Source organism: Lepisosteus platostomus (assembly GCF_059453375.1).
Source record: "Lepisosteus platostomus isolate fLepPlt1 chromosome 5 unlocalized genomic scaffold, fLepPlt1.hap1 SUPER_5_unloc_1, whole genome shotgun sequence".
NCBI classification, from domain to species: Eukaryota; Metazoa; Chordata; class Actinopteri; order Semionotiformes; family Lepisosteidae; genus Lepisosteus; species Lepisosteus platostomus.
In genome coordinates this window covers 533,167-550,584 of record NW_028291471.1, presented here as the reverse complement: position 1 = coordinate 550,584, position 17,418 = coordinate 533,167, and the positions used below count along the sequence as shown (strand labels likewise).

Here is a 17,418-nt window from a genome sequence, read left to right as displayed (position 1 = left end):
CCGTTTCGCGCTTCTTATTAGTTGCTCAAAAGTAATTTGACCGTATGAAATGCATAATATAAACCTAGAAACATATACGTGAGCAGTACTTAAGCACTGTAGTATCGGTGTTAAGACATACCTCTCAAATACTGTAAATCAAGTTAAAAATATCTCAAGACCGATTCTGGTCATAATGAAACCATGTTTCGTGTATGTTTTCTTTAAAGTACCGAGACCAGCCATATACTGTATGTTTATGTTCCAAAATTAATATCGTTTATGGCCTTCACACGCGTTGCAGTATGCTCCTATTCTTTTTATGCTCAGCTACTAAGATTTCCCTTCAGTGGTAAAATTAGATATGAATATTCAATACTTCAACGGGCACAGTTAAGACATTAAATATACATACTGTATACAGTACAGTTTTCATACGGTAATATGTTTATGTTACGCGATTAAAAAATAAATAAATAAAAATGAGAAGTCCAGCACCAGCTGGATTCAAACACACAACCTGCCAGTTGGTAGTCATGCACCTAGACCAGTAGGCTACAAGACAGCTCGCATGGACAGGCAGGCGAAACAGCCCTACACAGCCCTGCCGCAGTACACGGATATAATCATACCGTTATTAAATTCTTGAGATACGCGATTCCATATTATATTCCCTTTTAATCAAATTCTAAAAGTATGCTTGTTGAGCTTACAATGTTTAGGGAGAAATGGAATACTGGTGTGTATTTTTTTCTTTAAAGTGCCGATTCCTGGAACACCCCTCTGAAGTGGTTCCATAAGAAAAGAAAGCATTGATAAATACAAGTGTCTTTTAATACACTCTTTGCTGTGCTCTTGAGGATCCTTGTGATATTTTAAGCTCTAGTTGAATGATAGGTGTCACATTTTAAATCATTTTTGTAGTTAGAAATTATGAAACGCCCTGTTAAAAGCAAGGAAGTTTTTATGACCGTTGAAGTAAAACAAAATGCCTGACAAAGTATGGCTTGGACAGATTCCAAGTGCTTGTACAAATGTGCTAAAGAAATTATACTTTGAGTATACAGCTTGTCCAAAGTCATCCATTATTAATACTATTAGTAATATCTTCAGTAAAGGCTTTGATGCATAAATATTTCTGATAAAGGTAGGTTGTGTACTTTTGTCCAACTGAGCAATCTTGCTTTCATAAAATATACCAACATTTTAATGACTGATGATTAACATGCTGTAATACACAGTTCAAAATTAAAGGCTCAAATGCTGTACATGAGAGGTTAAGCTCCCCCTGGCGGTTTTACAAAGCGACGCCGGATAGTTAGTCACGTGACACACGTGAACCGCGTGATACCCCGGTGGGCGTGTCGCGGTATGCCACGAAATACCTCACCCATTTTGAATGGCTGCATCTGTACACCGATACCTAGTGTTCTCTGTGCACTCCCAGTGTTCAGAGGATACCCAGTGTTCCCAGTGCACACCAAGTGTTCAGAGGATACCCAATGTTCCCAGTGCACACCCAGTGTTCCCAGTGCACGCCTAGTGTTCAGGGGATACCCAGTGTTCCCAGTGCACGCCCAGTGTTCAGAGGATACCCAGTGTTCCCAGTGCACGCCCAGTGTTCAGAGGATACCCAGTGTTCCCAGTGTTTGAGTTCTGCTTCTCCGGTGTTTCCTCTAAAGCAGCTTTCCTCCCCCGGAAATGCAGTCGGCCTTTCTTACCCAGAGGGGAAAGCATTCCTTCTCTGATCTAGGGTGTTTTTTTTGTCTGTCTTCTATATCTGTTACCTTGTTTAACAATCACTAGCTACCGTCATTAGCCATTTTTAATAAAGGTCGTACTTTCGGGTCATTGCAGTTTGCACAGGCCTGCTTCCTGTCGAAGAGGACATCTTGAGCAAGAGTTTGACCTGCCCAGTGTAGACTTCAGAAACCCTTAATAGGTCTCCACCAACCTGTCCTGCGTTTTTCTGAAGGAAATACAAATGTAATGTAATATGAGCGTTATGTAACACAAGCATGATGTAGTATTGTGAGTATCACTTAGGGATAATTGTGTCTGGGCTCTGCCCATGACATCAGGGAACAACAAAGGCATCCTTTCTGTCCCCTTTAACCAATGTGCAAACAACGTATCTTTTATTCCTCATTTATGTAGAGGCTGGAGATCCTTAATGAAGTTATATACTTTCTCACCTGAACAATCAGTGCAACATGCATCACAATCTGAGAGAGAAACAGAGTTTGATGACGCCCTGCACAGCCATCCTGGCTACCTCAGCCCCTGCTGTCCCCTTTAAACAGCATATAATTTATTTTTAATTTATATAGAGGTCGGAAACCCTTAATGAAGTTATATACTTTCTCACCTGAACAATTAGCGCTGCTTTTATTAAAGTCTGAAAGAGAAACAGAGTTTGATTAGGTACAGAAAAGCCATCCTGGCCCAGTGTTCCCTAGTGCCTAGTGTTCAGTGGATACCCAGTGTTCCCAGTGCACGCCCAGTGTTCAGAGGATACCCAGTGTTCCCAGTGCACACCCTTGAAGTGGTGTTCCAGCCATACTCACTGTGACTTGTGGGAGCATGAGTGGTGGTGCTGGATGTTCTTAAGTCTGGGAATGAATGAAAGACGTTAGTTCAGCACCAGCTCCAGACACCAGGTGGAGAGCTGACTTTGGTGTTGCAGGGAGAGTTTTTAAAAAATCGTTTGACAGCCCAGACTGATTAATTGATCGGTTCAGTTAATCCGGTGTTCAGAGGGTGCCCAGAGCACTCCCGGTGTTCACAGGATGCCCAGAGCACTCCCAGTGTTCAAAGGATGCCCAGCGCACTCCTAGTGTTCACAGTGTACACCCAGTGTTCAGAGGATATCCAGTGTTCCCAGTGTTCAGAGGATACTCAGTGTTCCCAGCGCACCCCCACTGTTCAGAGGATATGCAGTGTTCCCAGTGCACGCCCAGTGTTCAGAGGATACGCAGTGTTCCCAGTGCACCCCCAGTGTTCAGAGGATACCCAGTGTTCCCAGTGCACGCCCAGTGTTCAGAGGATACTCAGTGTTCTCAGTGCACGCCCAGTGTTCAGAGGATACCCAGTGTTCCCAGTGCACACCCTTGAAGTGGTGTTCCAGCCACTTCAATGTGACTTGTGGGAGCAGGAGTGGTGGTGCTGGATGTTGTTTAGTCTGGGAATTTATGAAAGACGTTAGTTCAGCACCAACTCCAGAAACCAGTGGGAGAGCTGACTTTGGTTTTGCAGGGAGAGCTTTTAAAAAATCATTTGACAGCCCAGACTGATTAATTGATCATTGACATTTTGACTGATCTAATTGCTTGCTGGGTTGTCAGAGGGTTGGCTGATCTGACAGATTGATTCACTGATTTATCCCAGGCAGTTCCTGGTCCAGTCAGTCCGGGGGTCTGTGACTCTGGTCCAGTCAGTCCACGGGGTCTGTGACTCTGGTCCAGTCAGTCCAGGGGTCTGTGTCCCCGGTCCAGTCAGTCCAGGGGTCTGTGTCCCCGGTCCAGTAAGTCCAGGGGTCTGTGTCCCCGGTCCAGTTCTGGACACTCCACTCAGAGCTCTTCCCAGGTCAGGGGGATCCCCTCCAGACCCCCCAGTGTGCAGCCCCACCTGGATGATGCTCCAGTCCGCTCAGCACACAGCAGCTCTCAGTGGGGAGGAGAGCAGAGGGATGGAGCCAGTTCAGAGAGGGGGGTGATAAGGAGGCCATGATGGGTCAAGACCAGGGGGGGAATCAGGCCAGGACACTGGGGTAACACCCCTACTGTCCTCCAGAAACACCCCGGGATTGTTAATGACCACAGAGAGTCAGGAATTCGGTTTGACGTCTCATCCGAAGGACAGCGCCTGTTTACAGTCCAGTGTCCCCGTCACTATACTGGGGCATCAGGACCCACACAGACCACAGGGTGAGCGCCCCCTGCCGGCCTCACTAACACCTCTCCCAGCAGCAACCTCAGTTTTTCCCAGGAGTCTCCCCTCCAGGTACTGACCAGGCTCCCACCTGCTGGGCTCCAGTGGGGAGGGGGCTGCCAGCTGGGAGCTGCAGGGTGAGATGGCTGCTGGGCAAACGATGGCTAAAGAGCTTCCTAGGACACCCTGGACTTCGTGGTCGACTTCCTGCTCTTCAGACGGAGGTGGCTTGAAATCTGTCTCGTTACAAGGAGTATTGGACACGATGCCCCCCCTGCTATATCCCCGCCAACTGGTGGCACGCCGACGACGAGGGCTCTCGGCCTCAATCCGTCAACCACAAACTCTCCGGGATGAAAGAGAAGGACAGACTCTGTTCGTTCGTTTCGGTGGGGGGGAGGGAAAAACCAAAAGCTAAACAGATTTTTTTTTAAACCATTTTAATGATGCTTAACAAAAGAACAAAAATTACAATACAGATTAAGTCCAGTCTGGGGACCCTCAGGTTAGGTCCAGTCCAGTCTAGGGCCCCTCAGCTTCGGTCCAGCACAGTCTGGGGCCCCTCAGCTCCGGTCCAGCACAGTCCAGTCCAGATCTTAGCAGGCACAGAACCAGGAAAGGAACCTGGAAAGAATATTGTTATTGCAGGTGTGAGGGACATAGACACAGACGTCACCATGACATCAAACAGCAAGAGGAGACTCCTCCTTGAATCACAGACACGACCGGGCGGCGCCCCCGTCTGCTCACCTGCACCTCCTCTTCCTCTTCTTGTCCTTCCCAGCAGCCTGCTCCTCCTCTCCCTCGCTCTTCCTCTCCTGAGATACGGTCTCCGCCACTTCCATTGGCTCGTCCTGATCTTCTGTCTCCACCGACATGCAGCTCAGGGACTTCAAAAAGATGCACCAGCGCTTCTGAAGCAGAGACAGGAGAGTCACGTTAAGAGTCGGACTGGACACTCCAGGACATGAACACTGCACTGAGAGAGAGAGGGGTTCATACAGACACATGACTGGACACTCCAGTACATGAACACTGCACTGAGAGAGAGAGGGGTTCATACAGACACACTGACTGGACACTGGACAGGAGTAAAGAGAGGATCAGAGCATTACCCACCTTCTTTTTCTTCTGTCTCACAGGAGGTGGTGATTGGACCTCCTCCAGCTGGAGTCCTTGGAGGGAGAGAGGGGGCAGGAGAGGGACAGCACAGGGAGAGAAAGAGAGAGACAGGTGAGTCAAGTGTCCCAAGAGCACAGAGACTCTGCTGAGATCACACTCGGAGTGAGTGAGCCTGGGTGTAGCCCACTAATACTGACCCACAGGACACCACAGGACAGAGAGGAGGAGGAGGAGAGAGACACACTGAGGACAGAGAGGAGGAGGAGAGAGACACTGACAGACAGGGCTGAAAGAGAGAGAGACACTGAGACCCAGGGACAGACAAGACGGCGAAACTCCACCACAGACAGGACAGGAGGCAGGGTGGGACCAGCACTGACCTCCTTCCTCTCTCCTGCCGGAGGAGCTGTCTCCACCTCCTCTTCCTCCTGCAAGTCAAGAGACAGGCTGAGAGAGAGACGGGCTGGTGGGACATCGGCGAACAGAGCTGAAGGCAGAGAGCCGGGGAGACAGGCCCAGCTGGGACAACGCAGGACAGACAGAGTGACAGACAGAAAGGAAGGAGAGAGAGAGACAAAGATGAAGGCACAGAAAGACAACGGGCAAAGAGAAAGATTGAGATTGAGGGACAAACAAACCGAGAGAGAGAGAGGAAGGTGAGAGAGACAGAGATCGAGGGACAGACAGACTGACAGATGGGGCTGAAAGAGAGAGACAGAGAGGCAGGGACAGACAGACAGCAGGGTGAGAGAGAGACAGAGATCGAGGGACAATAATTTGGTTTCGAAATTAATTCTGAAAATATACAATCATTCACTCCTGAAAAATATCGAGTTCAAATTATACATTATGTACAATATTATAATCAACATATGGCTAATCATCAAAAATAAAAAAAACTGTACTGGGGGAAACAGCTGGCTGTGCTGTTCTGGACAGAACACACTGAGGTCCAGTTTCCACCTCCTGCAGGATCAAACAGCACCCCCACTGGCTCTCCAGTGAACAGAAGGACAGACAGAGAGGCTTCAGGCTGCAGGGTGACAGTGTCTCTGTGAGCTGAAAGACAATCAGGACAGAGGATGATAGAAGAACACACTCTGTCAAGAATATAGAGCCCTCTAGTGACCCTACTGTAGACCTGCTCACCGCCCACAGTGACGATCACAGTGCTGATACTGCTTCCCTTAAGGTCCCTCACTGTGTAGTTGCCCTGATCAGCTGGAGTGAGGGAGCGGAGTGTCAGAGAGCTGTTCTGCACTGTCACTTACTGTTCGTACCTGGGGCCAGGGAGCCCTGCGCTGCTCAGTAAGACTATACAAGACTGGACAGATCCTGCAGGATCAAACAGCACCTCCACTGGACCAGCAGTGTGGAGGGGGAGAGACAGAGAGGCACCAGGCTGCAGGCTGTGGACTTCTGAGTGAGCTGAAAAGGGACAGGTAGAAACATGTTGAATATTTAGTTTTACAACAATACCTTGAGTTTGGACTGCGATCAGCTTCATTTTGTATTTCAGCTGTGAAAATGCAATTTCAAAAATGCACGCCCCAGTCATGTTAGGTTCAAGTTACAGTTGCATCACAACTCAATACATTTGCAATTCACTTCAAATGTTGTTTTTGTTTGATCCAGTCTGTCCTCACCTAAAGGAGATATGGACTCAGTCTTTGGAATTTGTATATATATATTTCAGTGATCCCTCAGCCATTCCTTCTGTATTGTAATTCAATTTCTCTTTTAAAATTCCTTTCCCACTTCTAGGACCTGCAGTTGCTGAACTCCACAATGGCTTCTATTGGAACGTCTGTGACTGAGACCAAGTAAGTGTTCACTTTTTTTATGAAACCATAATTTATTTTGGAGCAATGAACAATTCTTATATAAATGCAATAAAATCATTATGCTCAAACTATGAGAGAGAAAATTAAGGATAATTTAAGAAATCAGTCTTAGCTTGTTTCTATACACAGATGGTTTTATTTATTTTCAAAGGAAACCCACGAGGATTCCCCTGGTGTGCAAGATATGCCTGAATACTTTTGATCAGCTTCCTGCTCACTTGAAGAGGGCGTGTATGAAGCACGCCACGGCAGAAGAGATCAGGATGGCCTCTCAACAGGCGAGGAAGGACATGATAAATCACCTGAAGAACATCGTGGATTACAACAGAATAGAGATCGTGTCTGGCGAGGCAAACAGGGCAGTGGTTGTAAGACTGCTGGAGTCCTTGGCATTAGGGACTAAATATACTAAACGCATGATGCTAAAATGTTATTTTCACATATATTAATGTAATAAATGATTGCTTATGCTTTATGCACTACTTCACTGCTTCACTGCTCTATGCTGTCTGGAAATAAATCCTCAGACTGCTTACTGCCCTGGGCATGTACCAATAAATCCGAATGCACATCTGAATCCCAAACAGAATCTCTAGTAAAATACGATCATTTGTGAAACAGGCAAATGACTGTCTCAGGGGCCCATTCCTCATTCTCAAGACACATGTATGCAGTACGTACACCATGCATTGAGCAATAGGGACTGAAGACACCACAGGTAAGGTTAGAAGTCATTCTGAGGTGCCACATGTGAGGGATACAGCTAGGCATCTGAAATGCAGGGTTTGAGAGCCTTCAGGAGCACTGCATCCTTTGAGACAGACCCGTGCGTGTTAAACAAATGATCATTTCTTTCAGCATTAGGGACTAAATATACTAAACGTATGATGCTAAAATGTTATTTTCACATATATTAATGTAATAAATCATTGCTTATGCTTTAACAACAAATCTAATTAAAATAAAAGCTTAAGTTTTGTATTTATCTTGTACCATAGAACATGATTTTCTTTGTATTTCATGCCCACAAAGTGTCCAAATGTTCTATGATCATTTCTTTCAGCATTAGGGACTAAATATACTAAACATATGATGCTAAAATCCTGAAAAAAGGATGTGCTCCATCCCGTCAGTAGATTGGATTCCAAAACTGATTTGGGTCAATATACAGTGCCTTGCGAAAGTATTCGGCCCCCTTGAACTTTTCAACCTTTTGCCACATTTCAGGCTTCAAACATAAAGATATAATTTTTTTATTTTATGTGATGAATCACCAACAAGTGGGACACAATTGTGAAGTGGAACGAAATCTATTGGATTTTTGAAACTTTTTTAACTAATAAAAAAATGAAAAGTGGGGCGTGCAAAATTATTCGGCCCCTTTACTTTCAGTGCAGCAAACTCACTCCAGAAGTTCAGAGAGGATCTCTGAATGATCCAATGTTGTCCTAAATGACTGATGGTGATAAATAGAATCCACCTGTGTGTAATCAAGTCTCTGTATAAATACACCTGCTCTGTGATAGTCTCAAGGTTCTGTTGAAAGCGCAGAGAGCATCATGAAGACCAAGGAACACACCAGGCAGGTCCGTAATACTGTTGTGGAGAAGTTTAAAGCCGGATTTGGATACAAAAAGATTTCCCAAGCTTCAAACATCCCAAGGAGCACTGTGCAAGCGATCATCTTGAAATGGAAGGAGTATCAGACCACTGCAAATCTACCAAGACCTGGCCGTCCCTCTAAACTTTCAGCTCAGACAACGAGAAGACTGATCAGAGATGCAGCCAAGAGGCCCATGATCACTCTGGATGAACTGCAGAGAACTACAGCTGAGGTGGGAGAGTCTGTCCATAGGACAACAATCAGTCTTACACTGCACAAATCTGGCCTTTATGGAAGAGTGGCAAGAAGAAAGCCATTTCTCAAAGATATCCATAAAAAGTCTCGTCTAAAGTTTGCCACAAGCCACCTGGGAGACACCCCAAACATGTGGAAGAAGGTGCTCTGGTCAGATGAAACCAAAATCGAACTTTTTGGCCACAATGCAAAACGATATGTTTGGCGTAAAAGCAACACAGCTCATCACCCTCAACACACCATCCCCACTGTCAAACATGGTGGTGGCAGCATCATGGTTTGGGCCTGCTTTTCTTCAGCAAGGACAGGGAAGATGGTTAAAATTGAGGGGAAGATGGATGCAGCCAAATACAGGACCATTCTGGATGAAAACCTGTTGGAGTCTGCAAAAGACCTGAAACTGGGACGGAGATTTATCTTCCAACAAGACAATGATCCCAAACATACAGCAAAATCTACAAAGGAATGGTTCACAAATAAACGTATCCAGGTGTTTGAATGGCCAAGTCAAAGTCCAGACCTGAATCCAATCGAGAATCTGTGGAAAGAGCTGAAAACTGCTGTTCACAAACGCTCTCCATCCAACCTCACTGAGCTCGAGCTGTTTTGCAAGGAAGAATGGGCAAGAATTTCAGTCTCTCGATGTGCAAAACTGATAGAGACATACCCCAAGCGACTTGCAGCTGTAATCGCAGCAAAAGGTGGCTCTACAAAGTATTAACGCAAGGGGGCCGAATAATTTTGCACACCCCACTTTTCATTTTTTTATTAGTTAAAAAAGTTTCAAAAATCAAATAGATTTCGTTCCACTTCACAATTGTGTTCCACTTGTTGGTGATTCTTCACATAAAATAAAAAATTTATATCTTTATGTTTGAAGCCTGAAATGTGGCAAAAGGTTGAAAAGTTCAAGGGGGCCGAAAACTTTCGCAATGCACTGTACATTACCTTTGAAGATAAGGTACAGTCTACTGTAGGGAACCATCAACGTAGAAAGCATTGGCCTTCCCTGGGGGGCAGGTAGGTGCAAAAGATAAACCTTTATCCTATCTTTATGCTAAGATAAGTGGCCAAGCTCATCATGTTGCCATAGTAGACAAAGTTCTATAAAATGTTAAATAACTTTTAAAAAAAGCATTTTGGTCTTTCAGTACTGTACAAGGTGAATTAAACTGTCCCTGGTAATGCAAAGTAATTAGAAGCATCCCAGAAACTTTATCTCTAGAAACATTAGCTGTTTTATATCATGTAATTTAGTGTGATGTTGTCAGAATTCAAGGACATTATCACACACAGAAATTGATTCAGTTAAATCTAAAAAACACAGCTAAACATGGGTTTAAATGTAAAATAGAAGTCTTACCTCTTGTCAAAAGATTTAATTCAAGAAGTGAACCTCAGATCCTTCTTTGAAAAAAGTAAGTTCAAATGAAAATGATTGTTAAAAACTGGGCTTTCAATAAATGACAAATTTAATCTAATACTGCTCTGATCATGGTAGCGAAAGGTGTGAAAATTACTCTGTACCTAGGAGTATTTTGATCCCGAGTTCTGAATCCCAAACAGAATCTCTAGTAAAATAGGAGGCACTGGACTATAAATACCCATCCATGTTATAACACACTCACCAAGGGTTTTTTAGTTTAACTCTGAGCTTTGGGAGATTTAATACCTATGGTACCCATATTCATCCTTTATTTAAGGGAAGTACACATCCTAGACACACAGGAAACCCTCTTGCCCCAAGGGAAGACCGGTACTTTGGATGGTAATGATTGAACCTGGCTTACAACAGACATCTTTTGAAATGGTAATTCTTTCAGGTGGCTTGGCAAACTTCCTGCCCCAGCTAAGACAGGTACTTTGGATGTTAATGCTTGAGACTAGACATCTTTGGAAATGGTCATTCTTTCCGAGTGCTTGGGAAACTCTATTTCTTTGAATGCACCTGCACTGTTGAATATACTTTAAACCCATGCTTAGCCATGTTTTTAAAATTAAATTATAACGATTTCTGTGTTTGATAATGGTAGCAAAGGCTTACTGGATACGAGTGTCAAGTGTCGACACGAGTGTGAGCAGCGTCGATTCGAGTGTGAACGGTGTCAACACGAGTCCTGTTGTTCAGTACAGTGTCAATACGAGTGTGAACAGTGAGTCCTGTTGGTCAGTACAGTGTCAATACGAGTGTGAACAGTGTCGACACGAGTGTGAACAGTGAGTCCCGTTGATCAAAAAAGTATCAATATAAGTGTGAACAGTGAGTCCTGTTGTTCAGTACAGTGTCAATACGAGTGTGAACAATGAGTCCTGTTGGTCAGTACAGTGTCAATACGAGTGTGATAAGTGTCGACATGAGTGTGAACACTGAGTCCTGTTGCTCAAAAAAGTATTAATAGAAGTGTGAACGGTGAGTCCTGTTGTTCAGTATAGTGTCAATACGAGTGTGAACAGCGAGTCCTGCTGTTCAGTACAGTGTCAATATGAGTGTGAACAGTGAGTCCTGTTGTTCAGTACAGTGTCAATACGAGTGTGAACAGTGAGTCCGGTTCTGTACAGTGTCAATACGAGTGTGAACAGTGAGTCCGGTTCTGTACAGTGTTAACTCATTGAATTCCCTCTTGCTCTGCACAGTGTTACAGGTGAGAACACGTGTTTTATTCTTTGCAGAATTAACACAGACAGATACTGCTGTTGAATACTCCACAGTCAACAAACCCGGAGCCGCACAAAGTGAGGATCTTTTACTTCTATCTATTAAACTAGCAGAAATAAAACATCATGATAACTTCTTGCTGCTCTGTCCAGTTTTAACACAAGTGTGAACATTTGTAATAATAGTGAGTCCTGCTGTTGTGTACAGCGTGAATACAAGCGTGAACAGTGAGTCCTGTCGTCTGAACAGTGTCAATACGCGTGTGAACAGTGAGCCCTGTTGTTCAGTACAGTGTCAATACGAGTGTGAACAGTGAGTCCTGTTGTCTGTACAGTGTCAATACGAGTGTGAACAGTGAGCCCTGTTGTTTAGTATGGTGTTAATGTAAGTCTTATCCTGTATAGTATAAGTTAACATAAGTATTGACCTGTATCCTGTTCTCTACAGACATCACACTACCCAACAGGGATGTGGAGTACGCCACCGTCAACAAACCGAGAGCAGCACAAAGTGAGGACTTTTTTAACTCTCTACCACAGTATAAAACCCACAGGAGTAATGAGAATGACACTAAAAACAACAACACTGATAGTGAACAAGAGATTTTGAACAATACACATTCTAGTCAGATTTAAATACCCACAGACCTGACCGTTGGAAGTAGTAAAAAAATGCAAATTATTTATTTTCTGCGTGCAGGTTTTCTAAGAATTGAAGAAAGGTTAAAAACGAGAGAACACCATTCGGTTTTTCAAGCCTGTCTGGTAGTTAGTGATTAATTGTACCCATGATTTAATCCACCTGTATCTGGAGAGAAGCCAGGGTATCGGCATCAACAACAAGGCTGGGCAGCTTGTTCCCCACCCGCCTCTGTGTAAAGACGCGTCACCCATTCTTGGTTTCATTTTCACCTTTCACTATACGTGAAGAATTCCAAAAGGTCCACAAATGCTCAGGAGCTATTCTGTGGTTCAGCGATGTCTCTGGAGCCTTTTTTCACAGTGTGCGACTTCCCTGTGTGTCTCCCCGAACACAAGGTCTGACTGAAGGGGCACTGACCTGCAGGAATGGGAGGAGACCGAGCTGGGACGGTTCTGCCACGTCAGCGAAACTCTGGACCCCGACTTCATCTGCCAAAGAAACAGCAGCGTCAATTAACTCAGCCAGCGAGTTCAGCGAGATGGGACACATCTCTTTATGAAGAGATGTGTCCCATCTCTTCATAACCCGTCTCCTATCAATCCTACTGTGTTTCATTTACTCTTCCTCACTCTGTCTCCTGTCCGGTTGTCTGCACTTAAAACTGAGGTATTTCCTGTGATCTCCTCTCTCTCGCTGTGTCTCCTGTCCTGTGGGTTTGTTACTGAGGGATTCTCTGTGATCTCCTCTCTCTCTTACTGTGTCTCCCGTCCTGTGTGTTAGTATGTTTGTTACTGAGGTATTTCCTGTGATCTCCTCTCTCTCACTGTGTCTCCTGTTCTTCAGTGTTTTAATTCTCTTAAATAATTTAGCTCATTCCTCTCTCACTCACTGCGACTCCTATCCATTCTGTGTTCAGTTCCTCTGACTTGCCTCTTGCATCAGCGCTAGCAATATCATGCATCTATTTAATTTAAAATTATTGATCTGTCACCTTGATAGTTTGATCTCGGCTACAGTTAGCATAGATGGCACAATTAAAAGGACGATGAGCTCAACATCTGTGCGCGTCTAATTAACTAAACCGTACAGAACATCGTGCCTCAGCTAGTCTCTCGCTGGCGGGGTCGCCCATCGGTGAGACCACGTCTCCAGGAAATTCTGCGGACTGGACACCGTGGGAGGGTGGAGCTGTGTTTCTGCACGAACGCCGGAAATAACTCAGGATCTCCAGAGAGACTCCTGTAGCCTTACAGCATCACAGTCACAGGCCTCAGCTTTGCAACTGTATAATATCAAACGCCCAGACACCCTGAGGTGAGGCCGACCAGTCTGAAGTATTACCTGTAAACACCAGGCACACTGGAACCTGACTTCATCGTCCACTTAGCGCAGAGGTGAGGCGGACAGTCAGTTTTCTGGGGAGAAAAAAAACAACACCAGGAATTTAGCATACTGAAAGGATCATGGAGTGATGATCTGGCTAAACCCGCTTGGCTGAGGGCTCCTGGCCAGAGGACGAGGAGGCTGGGACCCCCCCTGCACAGCGAGGAGGAGTGACCAGGGGGGGCAGCTACACAGGTGGAGACGGGTTGGGAGAGGGACGCGAGGGAGAGAGGGGGATCACGTGCAGTATTGACAGTGTTTCAGGAGAGGAGTCAGGAGTTATTGCTAAAATATCGACAGCCGAGTCTGACCGAACTGTGGCCATCCCTCTCGAACTTTCATCACAAACTCCTGTCTTCCTGCGGTGTCTCTGAGGAAGCTACCATTTTTCACTGGCTAATAAGAGGTGGAAGAGGTGTTAGTGGGACAGCAGGGGGGCGCTCACCCTGCGGTCTGATACCCCAGTATAGTGACGGGGGACACTATACTGTAAACAGGCGCCGTCCTTCGGATGAGACGTAAAACCGAGGTCCTGACTCTCTGTGGTCATTAAAAATCCCAGGGCGTCTCTCGAAAAGAGTAGGGGTGTAACCCAGGCGTCCTGGCCAAATTTCCCATTGGCCCTTACCAATCATGGCCTCCTAATAACCCCCCTCTCTGAACTGGCTTCATCCCTCTGCTCTCCTCCCCACTGAGAGCTGCTGTGTGGGGAGCGTTCTGGCGCACTATGGCTGCCGTCGCATCATCCAGGTGGGGGCTGTACATTGGTGGCGGTAGAGGGATACCCCATTCCCTGTGCAGCGCATTGAGTGGGGTGTCCAGAAAAGCGCTATATAAGTGTTATTTATATAACTGATGTTGTTTTTCACCTGTCTAATCAAAGCTTGTTCAAAAATTACACACGAGTTTATAATCATACTCATTCCACTTTTTAACCCCGTATATATGCACAATATGAAACGTATATACACTAAATCTCACGTGTGACTCCCATAATATACATTTCTTTACGAAAATTAGGAACACTTATTACAATTATCAACCCCCCATGACGAGGCAATATTTCATACCTTTGTTTCTTTGTGGGTTCAAAGTTCTGTCCTGTCGTTTCACACGTAATGTTTTGGTAGTTATCTCAATTTTCCTTTGCAATTATCTCCAAGATCATCATCAACTTTTTGTAAAACGCTATGCACAACTGATATTTAAAGAAAGTCCTGTACCAAAAGGTCTTCGTAGGGAAAGACAACTTTTTTTTCCTTACGTCAGTCGCTACACGGTTACTCTTAAAATCCATTCATCGCCTTTAAAAAAAAGTTTCGTTTTTTATTGTGGTTCACTGACATTTCTGTCACAATTCTGAGGGACCGCAAATAAAATTAACTTGCCTGTTTGAAGACGCCGGCGAGGTTAAGACAGGTATCGAGCCACCTGCGTATCTAACGGACGTTTAAAATAAAAAAAAATGGCGTGTAATGTTGCGAAGGGCTACTGTTTTTTTATAGTTTGTCGATTGTAAGGGACGTGGGCCGCGACAGAAATACTGGTCGGGGTGGGAAAAGGTTTATTGATGGTTTATTGTACCGCAACGGTCACAATTGACTCACCAGCAAAGATGGCGCCGAGGCCACATCGACTCCCTCCCGCCCTGCCTCGCACCGAAGCTCGAGCTGCGGAGCGCGACGCCGAACCGCCGGTCCGCGGGCGCGGGCGCCGGACATAGACGTCATAACCCCTTCCGAGGCGCAGGAATTATAGATCACTGTAGTTTCTTCTGGACCCGGGTTAGGGACAGTGTGCCCTCCGTGAGAGTCTTCTGAGGAAGCCAGTGTCTCATGGGTGTCCAGGCTGGGTACCATCTGTCCATCACAGGACACACAGACACACACACTCACACACCCTGGACAGGACACCAGTCCATCACAGGACACACCCACACTCACTCACACACCCTGGACAGGACACCAGTCCATCACAGGACACACACACACCCTCGATAGGACACAAGGCCATCACAGGACACACAGACACACACACTCACACACCCTGGACAGGACAGCAGTCCATCACATGACACACACACACTCACTCACACACCCTGGACAGGACAGCAGTCCATCACAGGACATACACACACTCACTCACACACCCTGGACAGGACAGCAGTCCATCACAGGACACACACACACTCACTCACACACCCTGGACAGGACAGCAGTCCATCACAGGACACACACACACCAGGTCCAGTTTTCCCAGAAGCCAATTAGCCCAAAAGCCTGTCTTTGGACCCGGAGAACACAGGGAGAACATGCAGACTCCACACAGACAGTCCCCCCCGGGTCCAGACCCGAGCCCGGAGCCCCCCCGCGCTGAACCCCTCCGTACAGACGGCCGCACACAGCTCCGTTGTTCCCGATTCCCGAGGTGATCTGTTAAAAGAAGCCGGTGTGTTGCCTCCAGGTGAGGCCCGCGGCCCGACGCCGGTGGTGGCGGTGGTGGCGGCGGCAGAGAACGCGGCGCCGGTGCCGACGACGAGCAGGGCGCCCCCCCCCCTGTGAGCCCCTCGACGTCGGGGCCGCGGCCCGCCCCAGCGACAGCGCCCCCCGATCCGGCAGGCGGCCGGTCTCCCGCAGGGAGAAGACGATGAAGCAGCTGGGGAAAGTGTCTTCCATCCGAGGTAGGAGCAGCAGGGCTGGGCGTTTTGTTGGAGCGAAGTCCCCCTCCAGATAACCCATGAACCCCGTCTCTACTGTCACTCCAGTCAGGACAGGAGGCTCTACTGTACACAGAGGGTGGTGGAGGTGGGGAACAAACCGCCCAGCCCTGTGGTTGAAGCCGATACCCTGGCTTCTCTCCAGACACAGCTGGCTGAGCTCCTCCAGTCAGGACAGGAGGCTCTACTGTACACAGAGGGTGGTGGAGGTGGGGAACAAGCCGCCCAGCCCTGTGGTTGAAGCCGATACCCTGGCTTCTCTCCAGACACAGCTGGCTGAGCTCCTCCAGTCAGGACAGGGGGCTCTACTGTACACAGAGGGTGGCGGGGGTGTGGAACAACTCCTTTGTTCGGGGCCTTGGGGCATTCTTGTTGTGAAAGGCGCTATATAAAAAAAACTTACAGGTTTGGGTTTTTCGGAGATCTTTTCAGAGATCTTGTCTGACGTGCCCGTTTCAAAAACGTAACGACACTCCTCACGCCCAAGGGCCGCCGGTCTGTGACGTAACGTATCCTTACACAACCATGACGGTTTCATCATGGACACCACGAAAGCCCGAAAAGTGGTCGACGTTTTAATTTGGCAACGCCACGATGGATCCCAGTTTTTTTTTTGATTTTGGAGGCCAAAGAGGACAAAAAAGGAAACGTCCGGAGTGGATCGATGGTCATCTCTGCAGTTGTTCTGATGTTCTGGAAAAAAACAAACAAAAAAAAACGGCTCGCTTGCCCGGTCGTGTAGTGTTTCCACACCCCACGCAAATCAACTTCTCTTCGCCCCCGGGGGCTCGTCGCCCGCCGCACCCCTCTCACGTGATAGGGGCTTCCCCCGGCTGTGACGTACTTACCCTACCCGCTTCGGCTAACGTCATACCGAAGGTCGCGCTTCGGACCGCGGCGATGTTGACGGACTGTCTTGTAGCTGATAAGGGTTTAAATTTCGACTTAAGGAGTTGGCCATCGTTATATTTCGAGAGGTATAATACAGGGGGAAAAAGAACATTTACATTTATCAATCTACTAGTAATACTGGGTGGATGTCACGTTCCCCAAAGTTCAGTGCCTCTCTCTAATAAAGTAGAAACGCGACATTAAACTCCGTTCGAAACGGGAGAAATCACCAGGACAAGATACAACTGACGTCCGGAACAGAAAAAAAGAACTCCTATTCCCATTTGTAATGACCCCGTCGTGTTTTTCCCCGGTGTACGCTTCTCTTTCGGAGACCGTTTCTCTCTGGTGTTGTTTTGCTGTTGGAATAAATGCCGAGGTGACCCTTCTGTGTGGA

General features: G+C 46.6%; 2 long non-coding RNA genes across 2 annotated transcripts; one reads left to right on the top strand and one right to left on the bottom strand.

The window, feature by feature from the left end:
• Nucleotides 1–5,472: 5,472 nt before the first annotated feature.
• Nucleotides 5,473–7,856, top strand: LOC148638417 (uncharacterized). Its single transcript, XR_015931050.1, has 3 exons — nucleotides 5,473–5,687; nucleotides 6,224–6,854; nucleotides 7,027–7,856. It is a non-coding gene; the product is annotated as an uncharacterized LOC148638417 (long non-coding RNA).
• LOC148638416 (uncharacterized) lies at nucleotides 6,356–15,103 on the bottom strand. The gene is made up of 4 exons (XR_015931045.1): nucleotides 15,022–15,103; nucleotides 13,373–13,446; nucleotides 12,449–12,519; nucleotides 6,356–6,459 (listed from the first exon to the last, which is right to left on the bottom strand). It is a non-coding gene; the product is annotated as an uncharacterized LOC148638416 (long non-coding RNA).
• Between the last annotated feature and the right edge of the window lie 2,315 nt (nucleotides 15,104–17,418).